Below are 25,226 nucleotides of genomic sequence, written 5' to 3'. Positions count from 1 at the left end.
TGAGCAGGCTCGAAAAGGAAGGGGTTTGGGAGGCTCCATAAAACCAAAGACAAAGAACAGACACATTAAGCGTCATGGATGGGGTCAGAGGTCTGATCATCACTCCTCACAGGTATTCCAAAGACATGGCCCTCGTACAGTTTCTGAGGCCTGTTAGTGTCAGTGGAGCAAACCTCTGGGGAAGTTGAAGGTTCTTCTTGAGAAGAGGCAGTGGTGTGAAGAAGCCATGGAAACCGAAGGCTCTGAAGACAGTTGGCTGGGGAGAGTCCAAGGGGAAGGTGGGAAGAATTTACTCTCTTGGGATAAAGGGCAAATTAGACATTTCAGCCACTTAAAGGAAAAGGAATGTATGCAGGTGAACTAGGAACTTATGCAGGTGAACGTGGCAGGTAAATGATGGCTTCTCAACTGACAAAGGTTCTCACATAGACATTTTTAGTCTCAGGGGTAATTTTTTTTTCTTACCAATAAAGAGGGTAGAAAAGTTCAAATCTATTTTATTATCGTCTTTGATGTGGTAGGGACAAATAGTTTGATGAGCTGGTATGGTTCTTTGACTGTCAGTCTCTTCTCTGCAGATGTTGCCTAGGCAAGATTTCTAGAGATTTTCTTTGCTTCTGGTAAGGAGGATTCTGTTTGTATTATCCTTCTTTCTAGTTCCTATGAATTTGAGTCAGCGGGAACACTGAGTCTAGCTGATTGGTTATTGATTCAGATGAAGTCAGGCTACCCTCAGGGCAGCCCTTTAACATTATTAGCATGTCCCCAATCATATCCTCTTCCTGCTGCTGCTGCTCCTCTATGTCCTCCCCTTCCTCCTCCTCCTCCCCCTCCTCCTCCTCCTCCTCCTCCTTTTTTCCTCCTCACTCTCTTCATCTTGCCCCCTTTCTCTTCTTCCCTTTTCTCTTCCTCCATGTAGAAGATACATTAAAGTAGACCACTCTCAAGAGATGAAACGCACACAGTGAAGGAGCAGCTATGGACTCATATTTTCACATTCGTGGTAAGCTGTTTTTAATCAGTATGGGATCTCTGTGTATGAACTCCCATTATCTCTCTCGTGCACCACACCCAGCTGCGTACTTGGGTAGAGGTACAAAAGGATCTCAGGAGAGCAGAACTCAGTTGTAAAAATCTAATCTCATTGAACTTCTTGTCACTAAGATCTACTAGTCTGTCTTGGGAGGAAATGAGACTGACCTTCTCTGGTCTTGCTTCCAGGCTTTCATCATTTAACCAGATCTGAGTTAGGTCCTTTTCTGACATAAATCTTTCTTTTCATGGGTACATCTGCATTTCCGGGTCGCTCACGTTTTAAAAAATGTGAATCCATTTTGTTTCTTCTTTAAAAAATATAATCCTTATGGCATAGCAAGCCAACTACATTATTTCTTCTAAGACTCACAAGGTTCTGCAGAATATGCTTACAAGCTCCAGGGTTGGATACACACTCATCATAGATTGTGTGAATAGACAACAGGTCAGAAGTTATTAGAACATTGCTTATATGTCTAGTGCTGTATAGATACCATACTGTTTAGAAAAACCTTTACAAAACAGTTCTTCAGAAAAACAATAGCTGTCTATTGTTTCTTGACAAACTAAACTATGTCATTTCCCTGTTCTTACTAGTTCAATAAGACTTTAGTCTTAAGTCTTAAGAGAGTTGTCCCTCCCAATCCTGCATTAGAAAATCTGATCTGCTCTTTCGGGAATTTTCAAAGAGCATCTGATGTTGACAAAGGCCCCTTTGGCCACTAGCTAATATTTCTACATCAATGGTGAGATTCTGTAAAGCAATAGGTAATATCTACATATGAGTCTCCTCATGCGCAACTCATCTCTTGAGAGTGTTCTACTCTAACAAACTCTATCTGCTCCCTGGAGGAGGAGAAGAGGAAGAGAGAGGGGAGAAAAGGAGCTTGTGGGGGGAGATCAAGAGGAAGAGGAAAAGAAAGACAGAAGGAGGGAGAAGAAGAGAAGGCGAGATGAAGAGAGTGAGGGGGAAAAGAGGAGGAGGAAGAGGAGGAGGAAGAGGAGGAGGACAGAGAGAAGGAGGAACAGCAGGGGGACAGTATAATGACTTGCTTTTTCAGCCAAGACAGTCTCTCCTGCTTTCAAGTGTCATATTCCTCACTTCAAACTTCTGTTGCTGCTTGTGCAAATAGGACCTATCTTCCCCAGCACATCTGATCTGTCGTCTCCAGCCAACACCAGTTTGTCCCTTCAGCATGTTCTGACAATTGTTTTTGCTTTTTTGGTAAGCAATTGTCCACTTTACTGTAATTAGTCTGTTCATAGAGTCTCATTGTATGCATGAGTCTGTCCCTCTGAAGAAGACGGTAAGTTCTTTGAAGGGTAATATCATGTCGCATGTTCTCACTGTTGTCCTCTATACACCTAATGCTTTATGCAGTGTTCTATTATGTAAAAGACATCCTTGACTGGAATTGAGCCCCTTAGTCCCTGCAGAGCTTCCAGCCTGGACACTGTTTATTCAGTCATTAAAGCCTTTAGCACAGGTGTTTTGAAGTGCATTGTGTGAGGTCTGTGTGACTCCCAGTCCTACCCAGTTCATCTTTTTATCTCGCAAAGAACCCAAGATAGCATTCTTTATAAAAAGAATTCAACAATACTGGCTAATTAAGTCTCTATTAAATTTTAACTTTCTGTATACCTTTTTTTTTTTTTTTGAGGAACAGAATTTTCAAAGTTAAAGGCTATGCTGGAAAAAAACTGTATTGACACTTGGCACATGCTAGAGGAAAAGAACGGTTTGATGCTTTTCTAATTCATTATTTAAAAGGAGTGTTGCATTCTAAATTTAAACTGTCAGTTGTCAAACCTTCAGTGCTTAGGAAAGAGTTGCTGTATGAAACCCAATGGCATATGTTAAAAATATAGATACTTATAATATAAATGCTAATTTGACAATTTGTTTTGTTGCACGCTGTATAAGATTTTACCTATTACAGATTAATTTAAGCATAACTATAAAAAGAAAAATGAATAGCGTATTTTTCTATTTTAACACTTAAGATAACCTCAAGATCGGGCCAGGGAGTAACTGGTTACCTTTTTCTGTTTTTCTTTCTACTTGGATTTTTGGATTTATCCTGAGAGTATTTCATTTCTTATAGGACAGACTTTTTTTAATGGAGAGTTATTCACTAAGCCGTTGAGTAATTTTAATTAAAATTCAGCTCAAATCAGCCCCCTATGCTCGGAAAAAGCATCTGCGTGCTTTCTCTGCTTAAGAACTTGAGCTGAAAACGAGAGCATTTTTCCCGAAACGGAAGTGCTGTGTCTGTGTGAAGTTAAAATAGCTTCAGAGAACAATTTCCAACACGTTCTGGAGAATTATGGTTTTAAAAATGCAACTTTGAGAAAACAACGCGGACGACTTGTGGGACTTGATGCTACTTCTTACTAAATGACATAATCACTTCTCCACAGCATGCAAAGTTAATCCTTTGAACCCTTATCTTTTGTGTGACTCACAGCAAGCCTATAGCATAGTGTGGACCATATATAAAGAGTCTGTTAGTATTTCTAAAGAAATGAATGAACTGATACATGATTGGATATTATGACATAAAAACCTGGCCTTTGTCCACTTATTTCTTCTCATTATATTAAAGGTAGTTACTGGTTCTAGCCTAGCCTAGAAGGTTCTCCCAATATAACAGTGCTTGAACTCCTGAGACGTGTTCCCCCTTATTAATTAATTAATTTATTCACTTTACAGCCTGGGTCACAGCCCCCTCCCTTTACTCCCCCCAGTCCCACCTTCCTACCCCGTCCCCCATTTCCCCATCCCTCTTTTCCTTAGAGAATTCCTGAGACTTAATTGGTGGAAGCTAAATAGAACTGCAGAAGATCCAGAGAGATGAAGTGTTTTATGCAAGTAATCAAAGAAGAATTGTTGCCATGTATTTTATTCTTTGAAAAAGTCACTGTTATCTTCCAGGCAATTTTTAAAAAATATATAAATCTATTTTTTATCATGAGTAGAACATCCTTTGGATACATTAGTATGACTATTGCAGGCACTAATTAGCCCAAATTAAACTATTCTCCAGGTTAGTCTAGTTTTGCTTGAGACAACCATTCTGTTTCTTGAGTTAGATCTTCTGGCTGTCTTAGAAAGGCCTGTGGCTTTAAGTCCCTAACACTCTATTGGGTTGGCACTTGTATGACATAGCTGCTCATGCAACTGGTGGACCAGAGTTTTGTCTCAGGGAGGTGTGGGCCCAGGCCTCAGCACACAGCCATATTCATTACCTATGGCACATATTAGAAAAGGATATGCCATAGTTTCTGATTTCATAGAATACAATGTGACAAATAATATACACCAGTTGGTTTTTGTTCAAACCAATGCGGATCACAGAAAACAATTAAAATTATTCTTTATGTGGTACTAGGGGGTCAAAGCTAGAAATTTGCACACGACTGCAAAGCTCTCCCACCCATTTACATCTCTCAAGGTGCTCTTTTCAGGATGAAATATAGTAATTGCAAATATGAATTAGATAGGCATACCAGTCCCTTTTATGATCTCCTAAGAATGAAGTACTGGCTCTCACATAATATAGCTCCTTTTTAAACCTATTTTTGCCGAATCTATATATTATATGTAATACAATAATTTCATATATATATATATGTATATATATTTATATTTGTTCCATATAGTGATTTTGAAGCAACCACATCTTCAACACAGTGTAATCATTTGTTCAAGTGCTCTAGCAATGCACACACAATGGTACTCTAAGATCTGAATATCCAAACCACAGGCTGATGTGCCTGCTGGTTTGCAACAGGTCAGGTATAGGGAGAATAGATCCTCATTTCCCCACTCTTCCCTATGTTTAGAGACACTATAGATTGCTCTTTTCCAAGTCTTCCAATTACCAATATCGCTAATCATTTCTGTATACAGGCATCAGAATAATTTCTTTATTGCCTTATTGAGAGTGATGTTTTTATGAAATAATCTTTAGTGTGAGCCCGATTTGACCACCTCCCATCTTCTTGTTTATATCATCTAGATGCTGGAGGGGTAGCCTCATGTCGACTCTCTGTCTGTCCTTCACGTCTCACCCTTATGCCTTCCAGTTCCTTTCCCCACCTTCACCCTCAGCCTACTCCTTTATGGGCTCCTTGTCTCCTGAAAGACAAGTCCACCAAGAGTCCAGGCGACTCCTTCCTATCTGTTTCTTGTAGTGCTACTCATGGCTACCTCTCCCCTAAATGAGCCTGTCTCTGGCTTCTGTAATACAATTCTCTCCTAACTTCTCTTCCATCTGCTATTATCCCATTACTACTTGATGATGCCATTCTCTTCTGTTCATTGGCATTCTTCAGTTTTCTTTCACCTCTGGGTACATGTGTGTTGGGTTAACACATCTCTTATGACATTAACTGCTTAGACACAGACTTGTTAAACTTGTAGCCTGAAAAACCAAAAGCCTTTCCATTCATTTTTCTTTAGGAATCTTCTGCATTCCACTGTGGGGCTCTGCTGTGTCTGAGACATGAAGTTATGCTAATCTTGCTCTATAAGCTTCCGACGGGGAGAACACTCAGAGACTGTACAGCAATTGCTCTATGGTTGTTGGCCAAAGCACATGATGAATGAGTGGAAAAAACAACTGAATGACATGGTTTCCCTCACTAGGAAACTAACTCATTTGCCCGATACTTTTACAAGAGTTGCAAATGCTGGTTCAAGATTGCCCATATTTTCTTCTGCGTCAAATCTTTTGAACCTTTCATAAGTAGTAAAAAGGACCACTGAAAATATCTCAAAATCCTGCTTCCTCATAGTGGAAGGTTTGGCCTAAGCCTTCCGAAGTACCATGAATTAAAACAACAGCAACGATGGTTCATATATGAGAGGTGTGGCTATTTGTGAGTCACAGGATTGTGGCTGAACCACAGCCCTACCCTTCACTGTTCCCTATTTGTGGAGTAGAGAGTTATTATTGGACATTGTGTTTGAATAAAATGATGGTTAAAAGTCACTGTTAATTTAAAAAGCTTCCCAGACTCTAATGTTTTTAAGAAGTCCCCAGACTTCACTCCAGAATGCTCTCATGCACTGACAATGCACAGTCAAGTCTGGCCAGTCATTGTTTTTTAGAGTAACAAGTGCTTGGTATAAATTTTCCAAAGTCCCCAAGATGTAACCAAATAGATCGAGTAGACTTTTTGTTCCTTCTTCTTATGGACAAAGTTGCTCTCCTTCTATGAAATTAACAGATTTGATTATTTCATAATGTGGTCTAGGCCTGCTCTCCACTCTAATATTTGTTGACTTTGGCCAAAGATGGGATGGATGAAGCAATATATTTGAAAATTATAGGAGGGGGTTCTGAAAAGGATGTAAAGTAAATAAATAAAGAAAGAAAGAAAGAAAGAAAGGAAGGAAGGAAGGAAGGAAGGAAGGAAGGAAGAAAAAGAAAATGATATTACAAATGAAACGAAGAAGGTATGCAGATGGACAAACTATGTGATGTGTACACTTGTTTTTAAAAGCAATGAGTCCAATATAAATGCTGATCATAATTTCCTGTACATAGAAAACTCTCCCAGGCATAGGTTATTCTCATGGATACTGTTTCTTCAATTGTATCAACACATATATTTGATAATTATAAGACAAGGAGAAGATAAACTAGTAAGAAAACATTTACAGGTAAACAGAGGATCGGGGAAATATCAGAGTATAATCTGTTTGCTGTTCAATGTGAACACTGCAGAATTATAACAATGGTTATTCTGAGAAACAATGGCACCAAAGGATTAATCAAGGTCTAGGCACAAAGAGGTCTCTCTGGTGATTGTCATTTCTGTAGTGTTGATGACTACAGAATATATATGTCAAGTCACTGCAGAGTAAAGGTGTCAAGTCTGTAAGTACTTCTCTGAAGTTGCACACCATTGTGCCCTTTTAGAGTCTGCAATCATTCTGAGAATTTTCTTCCCTGAAAACAGAATATAGATTTAGAAGAAAGAAATGAACTTCCATGGGTCAGGATTTGCAAGGCTCAATACCTAAGCCTGGAGGTTTGAAACTTTGGAGAACTGAATTGTATCACCCTACACACCCAGTTTTCATGACAGTAAAATGAACCAGTGAATGAAAGGATTAGGGGTAGAATATAAAAAGCTATAGTTTTGAAGTGTTCACCTTTTCAAGGTGAAGGTAAGTCAAATCCTAGAACAATTGAGGTCCAAGAGAAGGAACTTTAGATTTATATCAGAGAATTATATTTTCTATGTTCTCTGTGGAAAATATTCACGATTCAGGTAGGTAGGAAGAAGAAAATTATCTCAGTGTCTCCTGACTCATGGATCACTGCAAGGAGTGTTTCCTTTTACTTTCTTCTAGTACTACTCCATCTACACAGTGTGAAGAACTGCATAATTTCGAGTACGTTGTTATTGTTGTATGATGACATCAACATTTCCCTAACGCATCAGACCTTTATCAGGACACCATTGCGTCGTGGGCACAATGCTGAGTTCATTAAAAGCTTAATAGCGCTCATCTCATCTTGACACCTGGAGATTTACATCCTGTTGGTATCCCAATAAAACAACTGACGGTAAGAAGGTAAGGATGTTCAGCCCACACCACAGTTCTTCAAACCATGCTTGATCTATGAGAGTATGCAACCACTTTATCACTTTTAGGCCATCTTGTATTTTACTGAGAGTATTCATTATGTTTTCTTAACTATTTCATGTCCTCTTTTATTTCTAAAAATTTTGTGTGTGGGGGCCTATATGTGTCTATGTGTTTTTGTGCGTTCATGGGTGTGTGCATGTAGAATTATTCACGAAGTCCCATCATTCCCATATTCTTGGACCTATTAAACACAGCAAAATCAAGTGCCTATGACAATTGTGTGAGACCCCAGTGACCACAACATAAAACAACATTCCACAGAATCATCATGCAAGTGACGATGTCCCCAGCTACCCATTTTCCCTTGATATATTATTTCTGAGAACTTAAATATCAATGAAACATCTTAGAAAGTGTTCTGGTGTGTCCACCTCAGGAGACCTAATCTTTAGACTTTCATTTAGAAAGAAGACAATAATGATATGAGACACCAATGTTTAGATTACTAACAATTTGGCCTTGAGTTTAGTTCCTTGGTTTAGTGTAGGTTAGCATGTAGAAATGAGGGAGTTAAAAGGACAGTGGAACTTGGTGTGTTTTGTGGTTTTCCTCACAGGAAAGCTTACAAGTTAATCTTGAGAGGTGAGTGAGTCTCTTCCAAGGACAAACTCCTACAAGCAACATAGCATAGCGCCTACTTTGAAAGAAAAGAGTAGGATTTAGCTCTGTGTCATTCCTTTCTATTCTCCCTCGAATAGGGTGTTCTATATTGCACGTTTGCATAAAACGTGTTATGGAGCCAAGGTTGATTTTGAACTTATCATCTCCCTATGTCATTTCCTGAGTACCGAAGTTACATGGATCCGTCACCATGCCAGCCTATGTGGTGCTTGGGGTCATGCCCAGGGTTTTGTGAATGTTAGAGAAGCATTGTATCAACAGAGGTATGTTCCCACCTCCTCTGTCATTTTTTATTTTCTCAAAAAAAAAAGTGTACCTATGCCAACTGTCACTCAAAGAACATTGCATACAAGTATTTATTGTCTTACATTTTTAATGATTCCCAGTTTGAAAATGGGAGGTGAAGTTTTATATGATCAGGAAGGCTTAACAAAAGAGCTAAGAATAATTAATAAATAAAAACTAAGACAATCTAGGGGTGTCATGTGAACAATGCTATTCATGACATCATACCTAGATGGGAAGAGGCAGGGAAGGACTGGGTGAACGTGTGCTAGGCATGTGATGCACTGTGACATCCAGAGGGTCTCACTCACCACCGCAAATTCAAGGTTAATTTTGTTGACCTCTGCTAGAAGTGTTGATAGCCCCATGATTGATAAAGGTTTAAAGTACTTAAATAGTAGATGAAAGGGCAGCTACCCTCACCCTGTGATGGAAAGATAGAGGAATGGGGGATTAATTCTCTCAAACACACATGATGGATCACTAAAATGCAGAAAGAGATGGAAACCTGGTCATCATTAAAGCAGTTCTGAGTCTTCTGGTGTCTCTACAGGTTGGGCTGAACTCATGAGGAACAATTTAGGCTCAGAAAATGTTTTGGAAGCTCTCATCATCACACCATCCAGAATCCGAAAGAGAATAAGAACTACCTTTGTGAAAAAAGACACCTGAACATTTAAGTAGAAACACACACTGGCGGGTGCTCTGGGGTGGTAAACTGACCAAACAGGACTGATCAGCGTCTGTGTTTGAGCACTGACGGATGTATTTTATTTTTAGAACTGCTTTGGTAAAACCCTTTTGCCTGCTAGGCAATTAGTAGCAGACAGAGCTCCTGAGGAAGCTCACTCCTGATTTTGATAACAAAAGGAATTCACGGCTTTGGCTGCCTATCTCTTTGTAGGCTTGGGAGCATGCATGTACACATTCCAACTCACCTAAATGCCAGCAGAGTAACTTAGGAGTGTTAAATGTGAATGCCACAACAGAGTCCTTTTCAGAAGAATTTAAAATCGACACTAGATTTATCAGAAGAGTTCAAGGACCCGGTAGGACTTACGGGATTCCCTTTATTGATGTTATCAGAACTTAAAATTCAAATCAGAAAGACCTGGCATCATAGTCACTTCCGCTTCAGCTTGACTGCAATCTCCTCCCTTGCATTTTACCCTTAACAGAGGCATCTGGAAGAAAGCGTTAGCTTTTTGATTTTCAGAACTGTGTTTCTTGTTTGCTTTTCTTTCGATTGATCCCTACATTTTTTGGTGTGTGTTCTGAATTACTAATGCTGGATACGATACAGAAAAAGGAAGTACAAAAATGTCTAGGAAAACATGAAGCTTTGTTGAATAGTGCCACCAAATGCCAAGGTCATGAGAGAAAGGACTTCCTTCCAGAACGGTATCTTTGTGTGAAAGGAGCTGGATGCCGTAGTAAAAATTCACCCATCTCTCCTGGCAAGTATTCTTAGCTAGTGAAAGGCTTAGACGATGAGCAAATCATGACGTGGCCTATTTTACAGAACATGTGCTTGAATATAGACTATATAGAATATTCAGCTATAGCAAGCAGATTTCTATACATAATCAAAATTATGATGGCAGCTTTCGTTAGTGGGCAACCTCATTTTCCATCTACCTAGACCTCATGCATTAATTTAAATTTAATTAATGAGCAAACCATTGCACAGTTCTCCCTCTCCTTTGTTCGATTCTTGATTTCCCTAAAACTATTGTTCAGAGCAATTGATTCATATAATTTTGTTTTGTATAACATTTATTTTAAATTACATTTGCAACGGAGTATTTTGCTTTTCGATCCAGGGGAATAGCAATCAGTGTCAATTGTCAGAATGGGAACAACTTTGGGAAAGAGAGATTGGATAAGATGTGTATCTTCTTTTTAATTTGGAGAAAAGGACTTTTATTAGGCAGATGAACAAGGATGTCTTAATGAAGTAAAGTGGAAGGACACGATGTCCAGAGGACTTTAATGCATAGGAACATTTTGAGATCTGGCTCCAGCCCCCCACGAGCCAATCTTTACTGTTCTTTCTTGCATCGATTATTTTCAGGAAGGGTTTGGATTTCAGAAGTACTCTGTCCTGTCAAGACTAGAGAGAAAACTTTTCAAGATAGTGTAGAAGGTGGTCTATGCTTAACTCCATGTTTCTTTTCAAACTCATTGCCATTCGCTTCGGCCTCCCATTTCACCCCATAGGAACACCAAGCCACTGGTGGCTCTGTATACCGTGAAACTTCCCACCTTTGTTACACGACAACTTTCATCCTGAACCAACTTGCCATCATCTTTCCTTTTCTAGGGAATGCTTATTCCCGTATTATGACCCAACCAGCACTGTTTTCTTCAGGACACCTTCTCTGGGGACTGTAAGTCTCATGTCACTTTCTGTAGTCTAATGGCTTTGGTTCTGTGTGCCGAGGTCATTCTGGTAGACAGAGCCCTCCTCCAAAGCATGACATGGATTAAGATTGACACACAATCTAATGCCAAGATTTAGTAAGGGCCCACTCTAACAGACAGATGATCAATCTTGTATTGTTGGCACACTGCCAACTGTTCTTTTGTGTTGTTGGAAGACAGAAAAGGAACACAGAGAACTACGTGTGACTTTACTTTGAAAATGTGTGCCTACGAGCTGGGAGACATGATCAACTTTATAACTAAGACAGGAAGATGCTATGCCAAAATGCAGCTATCTCTAAAAGATTTTTAAAGACTTAGGAAAAGAGGGAGGAGCCCCCAGTGGCCCAAACTTAACTGCAAATGCTCAGAGCCCTGCAATGTTTGTCTCAAAACAGAACTTCAGAATTTAAAAAATCCTCCTTTTATAAAAATGCATGCTATCTTTATTTTCTTACATCACTATATTTGAGTGCATTTTGAGCCTTATGTAGAAAACAGGTTTACATTTCAATAATTTAAATAAACCATACGCAATAGTGGCCCAACTCACTCATTTATGAATGAATGACTTTGAGCCATCACCGGAATTTACCCACACAAGGGAGATGATAAATCTTGTTCATCTATGAATAATTTAATTCTCTCTGCTGCAGCCATTGAAGGAAATGTTGCTATATACTGAACCCACTCAAAATACAGAAACGATCCCGCCAAGGCCAGTTGTGTCTGCTAAGGCTGTTTGCTTGGGGCAGAGATGTATTTAATGTGTATATTCTTAGACTTGTAAAAGCATTTGTGCATGTGTGTGCGTGTGTGTATGAGCAGCTTTGAAGGTCTGTGTAGGAAATGCGTTAGCTCCTCTTTTAGTAAATGCATATCTAACTAAGGCAGGCAGTAGCATCTGAATTTTCTTCATCCCTTGTCATCAGATTACCAGTAATGGTTTGGCAGAAAGCCTGGTGCAATCTTTCTTAAGTGCTGTAACACCAATTGGTGAGGGCATTTAAAGAGAAGTTTTTTTATTAATTAATTCTTATCTTACCTCACACAACTTACTTATAAAATCTTTGTACCCTTTGACATTTAGGTCTGTATATTTAGTGTTCAAAAGAATATGAAAATGCTCCCTGCAAATACAGAGAAGTGTCTGTTTGATTATTATTACTAAGTCTCCAAGGACCACTTCTAAAGATCTATGCTTGCTTCAAAATATTGTACTACATTATTTAATTTGGTTGTGTGTATTTGTGTGTGAGTGTGCATGCCTCAGTACACATGTGGCGGTCAGAGGACAGCCTGCATGAAGCGGTCCTCTCCTATCACGTGCTCCTAGAATTTAATGTAGGTCAAGCTTGGTAGTGAATGCCTTCACTCACTGAACCATGTCAGAGGCCCAGCTTACATATTTTTTAAAAGTTTGCAAAAGCAGAGAAACGCCAACACAAAACCTCGATGCTTGTGATTTAATTTCTTATCCACACTTTCTTCTTGTTTTCCGAATGCTACAGTTATAAAATACCTTCGGTTTTTCCTGTCACAGCAATATGTCAGGCTCCAGGTAACCTTCTTAAGTTTAAAAAAAAATACCCAGTGAAGTTCAGTAGCGACATGTAAATGACCTTCATGAAATTCTGCCTACAGTGAGAGATGCTATGGGTAATTCTCAGAAAGCATACTCTGATAGAATAAGTTATTGTCTAAGAGGGAAGCAGGCTTTCCTGCAAGCTGTATTGTCTCTGAGGCCACTAGGGCATCGTATAGAAAGCGGAGCAATGATTTACCCCTGTGCAATGAAAAAATAATGTCACCTGCACACCAGGACTCTGCCTCATTACACTAAACGCTCCCCTCATGTCATTTTGAAGGAGAGATTGTAATACTGTAAATCTAAGCAACTGAGATTTATGTTCCCACGCTTGCCAAATGGTTATGCAGGATATTTCCCAGCCTTCTAAATGTCTCAGTTGCTAGGCAGGTTCAAAATGTGGGCTATAACAGCTTCGTAACAGAATACACGGGAAGAATGCGGTTGTTTGGCTCTTTGAAGTGGGTCTTCAAACAGATCAGGATGAGCCCACAGTGCTCAAAAGAAACCTGCAGGTCTTACTGCCGTGCTCGTTTGGAGGTGTGGCAGCCATCATGGCGCCTCCTGAATTCTACTGTAATCCCAGCTAAAAATGTAAACCAAATGTAATCCCAGGAAAGTATGTGTGGTAAGAATGTCTTCTACCAGACTGACTTCAGTACAACATGCTGCTGTACAAGCATGAGGGCTTGAGCTGAATTTCCCACAAGCCCCAGAAGAAGTCAGGGGGACACCCTTGTTACCATGGTACTTGGGAGACAGGATACCCATCCACCAGTGGAGCCTACTAATTGGTTTCTGGTTCCTTAAGAGACCTTGCCTCTAAACAAACAAACCCACAGACAGACAAATGAATATGAATAAACAAATGAATAATGTCGCTAGTGTTTGGGGAAGGACACTGTCCTTCACTCTCTACATGAATACACACACGTGTACCTCCATTTACACACATGTGAACCCAATGCACACGCACTTGGACACAAACATTTACTTGTACATGCATGAACGTACACACATGCACATAAAATTATGCTTACCATAACTTTGGCCAAATTAACTTTCTCTCTATGTCACTGTACCTCAACATAACACACATTCTACTAAGGAAAGTGGGTACTTTTTTGGTTTTGTTTTAGTCATTTTTTACCCTTCTTTCATAGGAAAATTCTCTCAGGTGATAACTTTAGAAAATAATTTTATTAAAGTTAGAACTCTTTTTATTTTTATAGGTTATTTTATTTACATTTCAAATGTTATCTCCCCTTTTGAGTTTCCCCTCTATAAGGCCACTATCCCCTCTTCCCTGCCCCCTGCCTCTTTGAGGGTACTCCCCTATCCGCCCCCACTCCTGCCTCAGTGGCCCAGCATTCTTCTCTACTGGGTCACTGAAACTCCACAGTACCAAGAGGTTCCCCTCCCAGTCATGGTAGATAAGGCAGTCCTCTGCTACATATCCAGTTGGAGTCATGGGTACCCCCTGTGTACTCTTCAGTTGGTGGTTTAGTCATTGAGAGCTTTTGGGGGATCTGGTTGGTTGATATTTTTGTTCTTTCTATGAGGTTGCAAACCACTTCAGGTCCTACAGTCCTTGCCCTAACTTCCCCATTGGGGTCCCTGCACTCACTCTAATGTTTGACTGTGGACATCCACATCTGTATTGGTCCAGGTCTGGCAGAGCCTCTCGAGGGACAGCTGTACTAGGTTCCTATCAGTAAGCACTTCTTGGCATCAGCAATAGTGTCTGAGTTTGGTGGCTGCATGTGTGATGGATCCCTAGGTGAGGCAGTCTCTGGATGGCCTTTCCTTCAGCTTCTGCTCCACTCTTTGTCCTAGCATTTCCTTTTGATGGGAGGAATTCTGGATTAATATGTTTGAGGTGGGTGGGTGGCCCCATCCCACAAGTGGGGGCCGTGCTTATGCACTGGATATGGTCTCTATCTCCCCTTTGTTGGGTATTTCAGCTAAAGACCTCCCTGTTGGGTCCTGCGAACCTCTGGGGTCCCTGGTATCTGGAACTTTCTAGTGGCTACTCTCAGTTCCTCCTCCTTCACTGCCACACACCTTCTTTCAAATTTCTGACCCTCTGTCCTCCCCAATCTCCTCCCCTATCTGAACTGCCCCCCCTTTTCTCTTCCCCTCCTCTCTCCCTCCCAGATCCCCTCTCCCTCTACTTCCCAAAGATTATTCTCTTTCCCCTACTGAGTAGCACTGTGGCATCCACAATTTGGTGTGATCCTCTTTCTTCTTGGGTTTCATATGGTCTGTGAGTTGTATTGTGGGTACTCCAAGCTTCTTTTTGACTAATATCCACTTATCTGTGAGTGCATACAATGTGTGTTTTTTTGTGACTGGGTTACCTCACTCAGGATGATATTTTCATGTTCCACCCATTTGCCCGAGAATGTCATGAAATCATTGTTTTTAATAGCTGAGTAGTACTCCATAGTGTAAATGTACCACATTTTGTGTATTCATTCCTCTGTTGAAGGACACCTGGGTTCTTTCCAGCTTCTGCCTATTATAAATAAGGCTGCTATGAACATAGTAGAGCATGTGTCCTTGTTATATGTTGGAGCTTCTTTTGGGGATATGCCCAGGAGTGGTATAGCTGGGTCCTTAGGAAGAACTTTTTCCAATTTTCTGAGGAACTGCCAGACTGATTTTTAGAGTGGTTGTCAAATGGGACCTCATAAAATTGCAAAGCTTCTGTAAGGTGAAGGACACTGTCATTAGGACAAAATGGCAATCCAAAGATTGGGAAAAGATTTTTACCAATCCTATATCTGATAGAGGGCTAATATCCAATATATACAAAGAACACAAGAAGTTAGACTCCAGAGAATCAAATAGCCCTATTAAAAAATGGGGTGCAGAGTTAAACAAGAATTCTCAGCTGAGGAATATTAAATGTCGGAGAAGCACCTAAAGAAATGTTCAACATCTTTAGTCATCAGGGAAATGCAAATCAAAACAACCCTGAGATTCCACCTCACACCAGTGAGAATGGCTAAGATAAAAAATTCAGGTGACAGCAGATGCTGGTGAGGATGTAGAGAAAGAGGAACACTCCTCCATTGTTGGTGGGATTGCAAGCAAACACTTTTTCAGAGCTTTAATATTTCTGATTTTGAAGCAAGTGAAGGGAAGGGAAAACAATCAAGAAATAGATGTTGAAATTGAGAGAGTCCTTTCTCTTCAGAAGGTTTTAACTCAGAAATAAAAACTAAGTTAACCGATTAATAATGCATGGCCATGATGTAAAAAGGAGTAACAATATAAGACTTCGAAAGATGGGTTAAAAAGGAAAAATCATGTGTGAGTTCTGAATGATTTTCTTAGTTTTGGTGTATTCCAAATAATGTACTTCAATAACTTAAAATATTACTGAATGGCACCTTAATTTAAAAATAATGTTTTTTTAATCAAGAGAATGAAAATAAATTAGCAAATAGTGAAGATATTTACAAAAGTCCTTTAAAAATCGTTAGTTTCATATTCTAAAAGTATTAAACAGGAAGAGTATCATATTATAAACTTCCTTAAAATATATTATTTTACTTTTAACTTATGTATGTATGTGCGCATGCATGTATATGCATATGTGCATATGTGTGTACATGTGCATATGTGTGAACCTGTGTGTGTGCACATATGTATGTATGTATGTATGTGGGTACAGTGCCACAGAGGCCAGAGGCACTGAATCCTCTGGAGCTAGAAGTTATGAGTTCTTAGATATGGGTTCTAGGTTTTATCCCCACTATATATTCTTAATAAAACATAACAGGTATAATTAAAGTAGAATTTACCATGCTACGTTTGATGATGTGAAACATTCTTTCTGTGTGTCTCTTTTGTTGCCCTCTCAAACTCTATGTTAGAAAACAGAAGATTTAAAGCAAGTTCATCCTGTGTTCGTAGAACATTCATGAAGCCTTAGTGTTAGTGTAGGCCAGGATCTCTAAGAGACAGATAAAATCTATAGCAATTTGCTTGATTCAGAATCCGTAAACATCCCACAAAGCATTTCCTAGGATTACTGCTACCAAGAACACAAATTAAATTTGCTGACTTAAATGACAATTCCAAGGACCCCAGGAAAGTGCCTTAAAATGTGTAATCCTTTAACTGTCTCATTACTCCTAGATTTTATCTCAGATTTTATCTCAGCACTTACAGATAAATGCTAAGCACACACAGGGTTTGAGTGATGTGAGTGTTGTTCAAGCCTATGCATTTCTAAAGTGCAGTGTGTTACTGTCCCCTCGTCTTTAAGCCTAGTCCTTTTACCTCACTTACTAGTAAAGGTAGGGGTGCGGATTAAACTTGCGGTCAATTATTTTTTCACCCAGTTCTCTATATGCATGAGCAGTTTGTAGAGATGGGATAATGAACATTTCATAGTCGCTCTTCCCATTTTGTACAAATCCCCTATTAGAAGCTTCTTTGAATTCCAAAAATTATTTATGGCCAGGAGTATCCAGTGATTGGCAGGAAGATGGCCAAACTCTTAGCACTGCATAAGATGAGGGCATTGCAAAAATAGTAGGGTCTTGTGAGCCGAAGAGCTAAGGGATGAGAGTCAGAAGATGTGACCAGGACAAAAGATGTCAGCATTACATCATCACATTTCATGCTCACATATCCCCCAGTGTAGAGCAGTGTAGAGACTTGGGGGTACTTAATCATGTGCGGGTTTGGATGTTTACTGGAGCTCTCTATAGATATTCAGTCCTTCCTGTTTTCAAACTTGTTGGTAGGACTGCATTTCCTTCCCTGCTAAAACGGCCAGGTATGGCTGTACAGTATGTTTTGGCCAAGGAAGAGATGAGGTGTGGAGAAAGCCTCCAGTCAACATATAACCACTAAGTGGCTCACACGAGAGGAAATTCTTTCTATATCACGCTGAGATTGGAGCTCACTTTCTTAGGAAGCCATACCTAGTACATTTGTCTATGCCATAATTTAAACACATATAAAAAGAAAATTACATATGTATCGTACCTACAAAATGGTGTCCAATACTGGATTTACTTTATTTTATGTATATGATTGTTTTTGCATGCATGTCCATATGGGCACACAAGTTGTCTTGTGTCCAGGAAGTCAGAAAGTACATGCTATGCAGGTGCTGGGAATTGAACCCATGCCCTATGCAAGAGCAGTAAGTGCTCTTAACCAATGAGCTACCCCTCCAGTCGGAGCTTTGAAAAAGAATAGTTAAGTTTATTTGAGGTTTTAACAGATGGCAATTCTGTTAGGGAGTTTGCTTCTATAAATGTATAGAAGGCAATCTGAGATTTATGACTTCTTTTATATTAGAAGATCAACTTCATTCAAAAAATCATTCTACAGCTTTTTACATAACTAGTGAGGTATTTGTACTCCTGAATTGCCATTATTTGGGTGAATCTGGTTTTTTTTTTCAGTGTCCATAGATTTGTGGCCTTCAGAGTCATATAGGGATGAACAGAAGAAAGTAAATGGAATTTTAAAAGGGAAGTAATAAAAAGAAATCTATTGTTTGAAAAAATACATAGATATCCACAATTTTTCATAACTCTGGGTGACGGACTCATCTTAACATCATATTTATTTTGCGAAACTGCAAAGTCCAGCTTTACTCATGCAAACAAACTGATGTTTGATATTAAATGGTATGTGAAAAAATTGAGCATGCTCAGTCCTTATATTAATGTCTAATAAAAATATTTCTAGGCATGATTTTCCTTAAACTGCCTTTAGTTTTTAAGTTTGAGACACGGTCGTCTTACATAGCTCAGGCTGGCCTGGGACTCATTCTATGGTTTAAACGAGCCCTGAACTCATTAGGATCTGCCTCAGTCCCCTAAATTCTGTGATTGCAAGTGTAAGCCACGATGGTGAGAAGTGTGCATTTTTAAGAGACCAAATAATACCAAGCTATCCTAATACTTGACTTACTGTGATGGAAATGCTAACTGCTGAGGAAGAAAAAAAAAACGAGTTTTATTAAACTGGGTGAGATCAACTCAAGTAGAGAGTAGAAACAAAAGAACATTTATAGAAGCGTGAAGCCAAGGCCATTGTCTATTGGAAGGTATAAGTAAATAATCCCATTGCCTAGGACAGATAAGGGGAAAGGCAGGAGCTTGACCCTTCTCCCCACGACTTAAAAGCTAACATCTGATTCCTGTTAAGCAGGTGGTCTTCATTTCTCCCATAAATGAAATAGAAGAGAATACATCTTCATATGCTCTGTAGGAATTTTCAGATTCACACTTTAAAGACTGGATTTAAACATTTTATTAGAGTCTGATATTTGTTTAAAGATTAACTTTGGCCCCATCTATATTGAAGCTCTTCTCTTCGTGGAGGAAGGAGAGTACTACGTGAAAATTACATAAGGCAGATTTCTTCATTCCCTTAAACTCAAGATTTGCCATATCAAGGACACATAATAAAATCCAAAGAGGCAAATTGGATTAAACAGCTTTACCGAATATCAGCCTCTTTTGGTCCCCAACAACAACATTCAGTTTGTCATTAGCCAAAGAGCCTTTCTTTTCTTAGTACTATGAGATCAATGCTGTACTTCAAGGCCTTTCATTTAAGGAAAAAAAACTGAAAGCAACTTTAAAATTTAGGGTCATGAAGTCACACACATAATCTACTCAATACTTTTTCCTCGTGTTCTCACTGTCCACTGAGAAGCCAGTGTTTTCTCATGGTTTGGATCTGACCATGCAGAAGAGGATTCATTTTAATTTAGTTTCTCAATGGTTTTTTTTTCCTGATGTGCTATAGTTTCTGATGAAGTTCATGTGTACGTATCTGTGTATATGTGTACACATGTGTGTGTGCGTGCGTGCGTGCGTGCGTTCGTGCATGTGTGTGTGTGTGTGTGTGTGTGTGTGTGTGTCTGTGTTCATTTGTGTTCATGTGCAGTCAGTCTTGGGCATCATTCCACTGGTTCCATCTGCTTGCTTGCTTGCTTATTTATTTATTTATTTATTTATTTATTTATTTATTTATTTATTTATTGTGACGGGGCTCTCACTGGACTGGGACTCTCCACATAGGCTAGGCTGGCTTGCCATCAAGCCTCAAGGATTTGGTCGTCTCTGGCTTTCCAGAACCTGTTTCTACACATGACTATCCTTTGACTAAGGACCTTTTTGATAATACGTAGCTGACTCATCCCAGTTTACCGCTAACATATACCCTGTTATCAGTTGGCCTTCCTTGGCAGTAAAATGAACATTAATCCCACTTTTTTCAGAAGAATGTCTCCCACCAGACATGCAGACATTTCCTGATTCCACTCGGCCTTTAGCACCATTAGTGATAACTATGCAATGTCAGAACATATACAATGAATATAAGTTTAAAAAAAAGGGGGGGGGGTGATCATGCAAGAATGACAGCCTTGGAAACAGTGATTGTTCATTCCTTAAACCTGTAGTGAGTGTTTTCTGTGTACCACACAGTAGAGCAAGCAGTTGACACTGTATGGCACAGTCCGTGCTATTAGAGATGTTGGGAACTTAGGGTGAACTCTGAAGGTAAGGAAGGCATAGTGAGTGACCCAGGAAGTGAAAGTTGAAGGGCAACAAGCAGTCTGGGAAATGTTCTGTGCACTCTCACGCACTGCTCTGGTATACGGCTGATCCCGGAGGAGGCTGTAGTAGTATTTGACTTAAGGGTTGGTGATGACCAGCTAAGGAGAGGACAGGTGATAAAGACTGACATGCCGTGACAGGCCTTGCAGGCTGTGGTAGAGATGGCACAGTCCGATTCTGAAGGCTTCTGGAGCTCTCTAATCATTAGCAGCTGTGGTTCTCAGAACTCGGCTGTTATTTGTCCAGCATGAGCCATGGCCACTGGACTGTGGTGGTGTGGGAGGGGACTAGAGGCAGAAGAATAAGTGTAAGAATAAAACAGCAACTCAGACAATAAAGACCCGAGGCAGAGCAAGTGCGGAGGAAGCAGGGGGCGGAGGGGGCTAACTTAACAATAATCTAAAAAGATGTGGTAATACTAAATACAGGCACGGAGAAAGCCGGAAGAGTCAAGTTTTCTGAACAGCTGAAGGGGCTGGAGTGGGTAGATTAGAGATCAAAGAGATTATCAAGGAAAGTGGCCTGTGAGGGACAAGTGAAAGGATTGCTTAGTACTATAGATGGAGCATAAGAAGTTGGAGGTTTCTCCAAGACGTCGTAAACCAATTGGAACCCAACTAGAACGTAAAGGACAGATGAGTCAGAAAAATCGCCCCGAATCATCAATGGCAATAGCAGGCTGAGCAGGCTGGAGATCTGCTCTAAGGAACTGTAGCTACTCCATTTCCAGTTCAGCAGAGTGAGCGGTCATCTCTTGTAGCGGTCATGGCATAGATACTTGGACCCAGAGCTCTGGTCAAGTAAGAAAAAGTGCCAGAAATACAAAAAGGGTAGAGTTAACCACAACCCGAGAGCTCAGCAAATGAGAACTTAGAAGTCAGGCTGTTGCGGAGACGGCGCAGTGGATAAAACCGCTTGCCCGGCGAGCCCGACAGCCTGAACGTGACTCGTGCGACCCACGCAAAGATGGAAGGACAGAAACGACTCCACCGAAGCGACCTCTGACCTCCACACAGGTGCACCCCATCGTTCATGCACACACAGAATGAAAACAATAAAAACTTTACAAATTAGAGAGCAAACAGATAAGTTAAACTTCAAAGCTCAAAGTCTTGCCCCTTGGCATATGACTATCCAGGCGAACGACTGGCAAACAGTTTCCTCTGCTGGCCTGACTGACTTCGTTAATATGTCAAAGTCTTTGGCCAAGTATACGCTGGGATCTGGAAAGACCATATCTTCCACTGAGACAGAGTGACTTGAATGGACCTTTGCTCATGAGGCCTACAGGAGCTCAAGGCCCCTGCACTTTGCTGAAGGTATTTCCAGTCTGCCACCTGCCACTTCTTTGCAGGAAACCATCATCCTAGCTAGGTCTCTGATTACCCCTACAAGTGATTTCTACAACACATTCATTTATTCATTTTGAAGTAGAAATAGCCCGTGTTACATGAACTTGCAGTGAGCCTGCCAACTCTGACTCCCAAATGCTGGAATTATAGGTTCGTGCTATCAGGTTCAATGAATGATTTTCAAGATACATTTTCAACACAAAGCGAAGTTATGTCATGTATTAAGGAGACAAGACACTGAACGTGGAGATATGACAGGCAATAATAACAGAGACCTACCTATAATCAGCAGACACATATCATCAGGCAACAACCTTCACCATGTCCAAAGGAAGCCAATCCAAGCTTTCTACCTCATTATGGAACAAGAAACTCTAACAGTGACCCAACAGTGATGGACCCATATTTAATCCCCCATCAGTATTGGACACATTGTTAAAGATTCTTATATGTTAAACATTTCGACCTTGAAGTTCTTTTAATGTATAGAAAATCAAAAGGCAAATCTCAATATAGCAAGAATTAAATAGCGATCTACCTGAGCCAGGTGGATAGATGATGGTTCGTGTATACGCATCTCTGCCTGAAATGCATTCTGCTTCGTACAGTCACAGATTTATGCCGGTCTCATTCTTAATGTAGCTGTTTAGGACACAGTATTACCAGCCATTGGGAAATGACTAGGAAGAAACTGCTAAGTTACTGTCTGTTTATAGGGAATGGAGAATACCTTGCAATTTGTGCAATTTAATGGGTTAATTCTGAGGGTCACTAAATGCTAGCTACAATTTAACAAACTGCCCGAACTCTCCTAAGGATAAATATTTCTAACAAAACACATTTACAATCCATAGAGGACGGCTTTAAAGCACTCTGGGCATGTTCTTCCTCACAGACAGGTCTTGGGCACTGAGCCGCCACCTTTCTTAGGACCTTGAAGGAGAGGGAGGCTAGGAGGCAAACTGGGCACACCAGGCTGCTCAGACCATTTCTGGGCTCTGCTAATTTCGTATTTTGTTTGTTCTTGCTACACTGCTCAGCACTCCTAAGTACAGCTCTGTCCTTACAACGCCTACCTTTTTAGGCTCAGAAGGGCAACATCCTGACACCCTACATCACTTCTTATTATCAGGGTTGTATGGTGGAGCCATGTTAAACCATTCACTGCCTGCCTCTATTTCGGTCTGCTCTACTTGGCAGAGCCAACCCAGGCTAGTTACACAGAACACTGCTCAGTCCCACATTCTGTCGGGAGAGCGTCAGCACGCTTATTTTCCCCATATAAAGGAGAATATCCAATTCACGCCATGCACTCTGTGACTATTATGGACAATATTTATTCAGGAGGAATGCTGTGTGAGTTTGGGAAAGCTGTCGCTAAGAGGAGAGGGAGAGGTCGCTTGACCAAAAAGAAACAAAACCTATACATGGGCAAAAATGAGGGACTTGAAGTTTGCCCTTCTCCTTGGGATTGGGACATTTAAATAGCCAAAACACAACGTGGCAATTGTAAATTTAATGACTTCTTTCCCTCCCTCCTCTCTTCTGGAGCTCTTTCTAATCAGAACGCCCCCATTCACTTAGCAGATACCAGCTCCTTTTGAGAGGAACTGCTTAGAATTAATGAGGTAATGCCCCAAAACAACTGCTATTAATACATTGTTTTCGTTTCTAGAGGCTGCCTGCGTTTTCTCTGCCACCTCTTCAAAGATGGGTTACTTTCTAATGGTCTTAGAGCACCAAGAGAAAAGAGCTCTCTGTTTTATTTTTTGTTTGTTTATTTGTTTGTTTTGTTTTGAAACATTTTTTTGTCTTCATCATCTACATTCGAATACAGTGCCATCTCAGAGAAACTGTACTCCACTTTACGGAGCATTCTTCCCCATGATTCTTAACTCCTCCATAAGCCTTTGGTGCTTGAGGGTTAACGGGAAAGAACAAGCCTACAGGCTTCACTGAAGTTACAACTCTGAAATGCAAACTTGAAAAGAGCCTCACACAAGCACCGGGTTTCCTTCTGCCACTCAGAATGCCCAAGGCCACCAACTTCCAGAGAGAAAAGTAGCGTCATCCAGACACAACAAAATCTCCCTGATCTTTCATTCATACCAACTATAGAGCAAAAGTCAACATCCACCTTCCCAGAGACGCACCGCACCTCCACGTCCCGGTGTTCTCACTTACCCTGGATCAGGTACAGCATCCCCTCTTCAACCCTTTTAGTGCCCGTTCATCTAGAGCACACAGTGATTGCTAGCAAGTTCCTGGGAGAACAGATTTAGCCAAATTGCTAATTACCCCTGAGATCATAACCAACTCTGAAATTCTAGAGAGAGACAGGAGTTTAAAAACCCGGCTTCCAGTTTCTGGCGTCCACAGTGTCTATCTTTAACTTGAAAACGATTTGGTTTCACATTCCACTCAAGTCCCACTGGCAGATGCCTTTGGTAAACTCACCAATGGCAGGCTTTCAAAGGTCTCCCTCGGCCCCTCCCTCCCAGGGTGCTTCCGCCCATTTATTCTAAAGCTGGTTTACTCAGCTGTCCTTTTACCTGTCTCCTCGTGGGTGAAAGGAACTGCGTTCATTGAAGGCTATTAAAGAAACCTTTGCGAGCTGAAGATCAGCTGAGGACTCGCTGGCTTCCCCTGCCATCACCCCACCCCCACCACACGGCCAGAAACCAACTGACTTCCAAACTTGGCTGCCTGAAAAAGAATGTCCTCTGATTGGCATTCCTGGAGGCAGAGAGCCAGGCAGCCAGAGCTTGGCAAATGGCTTCCCGGAGACGGAGATACATAACACAAACAAGGAACTTTCCTGGATTTTTATTTCAGTTTAAGGAAACTCCAAAGACTATGTTCAAACATTAAAGATATTTTGGTTGAAGCTCATGCTTATGGCTTTTTTTCCCTTCTACCTGCTTGTCGTTTTACTCAGAATGACTAGGGCTACAGAGAAAGAACAAGATAGCAGAACATTATCGAACATGGAATAAACCTTGTTTGGGGACTCATTAGAAAAGGAAAAGAGCCACAAATGCCACTTCACATGGTCCTAAGGACAACAGGCCAATCGGTGGATTGCCCGAGAATAAGAATAAATGCTTATAGGAACTGTGGATGAACTGACCCTTTGGCTTTTGTTTTACACTCCAAGCTGCAAAGGGAGAACAGGGAAGAAACACTTGTTTTTCCCAGGAAGGCTTCTCTTTTCAGGGTTGTCTTAGAACACTTTAGCACATGTTGGGAAAGAAAGTGGTGTGTGTGTGTGTGTGTGTGTGTGTGTGTGTGTGTGAAAGGAAACTAAGTGTCCTATTTTGCTTTCAATTGCTATGATAAACACAACCGTCCAAACTAATCTGGTGAGGAAAAGGTTTGTTCGGCTCACGTGACCCAACCACAGTCTGTTTTTGAGAGAAGTCAATGAAGGAACTCACAGAAACCTGGAGGTAGAGCCCTGGAGGGATGCTGCTGACTGGCTAGCTCCCCACCCCTTGCTCAGCCTGCTTTCTTATTTCATCTAATACTAACTGCCCTGGGAGGGCAGTGCCTACAAGAGTTAGGTCCTTCCACATCAATCCTTAGTCAAGCCCCACAGATTTGCCTACAAGCCAATCTGACGGTGAAAATTCCTCGGTGGACATTTTGTT

At 40.6% G+C, this 25,226-nt stretch overlaps 1 protein-coding gene across 29 annotated transcripts in view; it reads right to left on the bottom strand.

The window, feature by feature from the left end:
- The window catches only part of Dtna (dystrobrevin, alpha), a 356,193-nt gene that overhangs the window by 232,999 nt on the left and 97,968 nt on the right, over positions 1–25,226 (bottom strand). For 6 of the 29 annotated variants that reach the window (XM_063277420.1, XM_063277428.1, XM_063277439.1 and 3 more), the window contains exon 1: positions 24,129–24,462. The exons of 4 other annotated variants lie outside the window; for them this stretch is intronic. The gene's annotated coding sequence lies outside the window, so the exon portion shown is untranslated. Of the gene's footprint in view, positions 1–23,760; positions 24,037–24,128; positions 24,463–25,226 lie in introns of those variants that run through there. 19 more of the 29 variants (XM_063277425.1, XM_039097225.2, XM_063277435.1 and 16 more) reach the window with 13 other exon arrangements.

This window comes from Rattus norvegicus, chromosome 18 (genome assembly GCF_036323735.1).
Source record: "Rattus norvegicus strain BN/NHsdMcwi chromosome 18, GRCr8, whole genome shotgun sequence".
Lineage (NCBI taxonomy): Eukaryota > Metazoa > Chordata > Mammalia > Rodentia > Muridae > Rattus > Rattus norvegicus.
Note: the sequence above shows the minus strand (reverse complement) of the source record. Positions and strands in the feature narration are given on the sequence as shown.